Here is a 2,486-nt window from a genome sequence, read left to right on the forward strand (position 1 = left end):
AGATACTTATTTTCTCTCATTAATAAGTATAAAAAATATTACTTTTAGCTGAAAAAATGTGAATCCAAAGGACAAACTAGGTTTAATGGGTAAACATTACAAAGGAACTCATTTTAGTTTAATTTAAGGAAAGTTTTTCTAACAATTAGGGCAACTGGAGCCCAACCTCTCAGTTCCTGCCTAACTCCCTTTGTCTGCTACTCCCTCATGAAGAGCAGGCTACCAGGGCAGAGCCAGGACCACCATGACCATGAGGCTGCCCAAAATCCTGTTCATGGGCACACCAGGGACTGGAAAGACCATACTAGGTAAAAAACTTGCATCAAGAATAGAACTGACATATATTAATGTGGGTGAATTAATGCAACAAATGACAGTTATATGATGGCTTTGGTGAAGAATATGAATGTCCCCTTTTTGATGAAGACAGAGTAATTAATGAGTTAGAAAATAAAATGAAAAAAGATGCAGTTATTGTTGATTTACCATGGCTGTTACTTCTTCCCTGAATGATGGTTTCCTATAGTTTTGTGCTTTAAACAGATAATTCTGTATTATATACAAGACATGCAAAGGGGGAATACAGTGTAAGGAAACTACAGGACAATATTCAGTGTGAAATTTCTCAAATAAGCCATGGTCTCCTATAAGCATGAAATAGTACTCTGGCTGCCCAGCAATGCACCAGAAGAACTAGAAAGCAATTTAGATCAGATAGTGAAATGGATTGAGCAGTGAATAACAGATAATAATCAAACCTTGAGGGCAAAGCATGGACTTTAAAGGCTTTCCACGTGATGGTTAAAGATTTTCTTGATGATCTCTCCCTTCCTATGCAATAGAAAATAAGAGAACATACACATTTTATCCAAGATTGTGTTGTAGAAGTAGTAGGAAAGCAACATATAATGTTGAATTGTGGGCTAAAGTATTTTTTCTCCATGAAATAACTGAAAACCCCCAAATACAATGAATAAGATTTTAAGGCTTTTTTTAAGTTTAGGAAATATTCAATATTCTTATTTGGTTAACTGCTAAAACATTTTAAAATGTGAGAAAATAGGTGGAAATCTTTTATACCTGGCATGCAAAAGAAAATGAAGGCTTAGATGAACTGCTGACATAAATAAAACAGTCTAAGGATAAAGCTATAAACATCACATTAAATGTTTAAAAATAAAACAATTAGGGCAATCCACAAGTGCAACATGGCACAGTGGGTGGTGTGCTGGACCCGGAGTCAGGAAAATTCATTTTCCTGAGATCAAATCTGGCCTCAGATACTTAGTAGCTATGTGACCCTGAGCAAGTCACTTAACCCCATTTGCTTCCTCAACTGTAAAATGAACTAGAGAAGGAAATGGCAAACCACTCCAGTATCTTTGCCAAGAGAACCCCAAATAGGGCCAAAAAGAATTGGACATAACTGAAAAACAACTAAAACAAAATTGTAATAGTATACTTTGGGCCACAATGAGTTTCCTATCATAGGGGGTAATCAAACGAAGGTAGAGGATCATTTTTATCTATTTTGTTGAAGGAGGCTTGGAGGTGCCTAGATATGGTAAGCTCTCACCAATCAGGGTAGCAGGGCCCCAAAGGAGTGGATGGAGACCTGGCTGGGAGGGAGTAGCTATGACAGGAGCATGTAAGAAAATGCTAAATATTTAAATGAAACATTTAAACATTAAATAAATATCTAAATATCAACTATAAATCAAATAATTACATATTAAGTATAAATTAACGTTTAAATAGTATATAAATTAAATATTTAAATATTATATCCAAATTAAATATTTAATGCTGACTTTAAAAGAGTATCTCCATGCTCCAAGTAAAAGATCACATATAGTTTCGAAAATATAAGTGTTAGAAAAAGCAATCTCCTATAACTCTGTAGCATCAAATCCCAATAAATCCATCTCCTTCTGAGAAAAGTTCAGGTCCATGTGTACTCTTCCTGGTAGTCCATAGTCACACCCTTGAATGTTGCTGATTCTGATGGAAGGCAGATATCTGGAGCACAAGGACCTTTTTTTTTTTTTTTTTTTTTTTGCCTCCACTACGTTCACTGCTCTTACAGAGGGCATTGGGATATGAAGTGAGCCAAGGTCTTCCTCACTCAGAGGTCAGTTCTCCCCCTCCTGTGGCATACTGCCTCTTTTGAAAGTCAGACCTTGACACAGTGTTGCCACCATGCAGTAAGAGGCAGGAAGTAAGGCAACTAGCATTTATTAAAAACTTTACTGTGTGTCAGGCACTGTGCTTTGTACGAGAGCAGAATAAAAACACAAAAACTATAATACAGAATAGAATATCATGCTAACAAGTAAAGAGTACACAGGACTAGGTGAGATATAAAGAAAGAGAAATGATTTCCAACAGGCTGAGTGAGCAGAGGCTTCATGGAAGAAGTGGTATTTACTTTAATAGATGGGCAGGATTTTGACAACTAGAGATGAAGGAAGAAGCTGTTTCATGCA

General features: G+C 36.2%; 1 pseudogene; it reads left to right on the plus strand.

Moving 5' to 3' along the window:
* Positions 1-250: 250 nt before the first annotated feature.
* On the plus strand, positions 251-738 carry LOC122725937 (annotated as a pseudogene).
* The last annotated feature ends 1,748 nt before the right edge of the window (positions 739-2,486 follow it).

Source organism: Dromiciops gliroides, chromosome 4 (assembly GCF_019393635.1).
Source record: "Dromiciops gliroides isolate mDroGli1 chromosome 4, mDroGli1.pri, whole genome shotgun sequence".
NCBI lineage: Eukaryota > Metazoa > Chordata > Mammalia > Microbiotheria > Microbiotheriidae > Dromiciops > Dromiciops gliroides.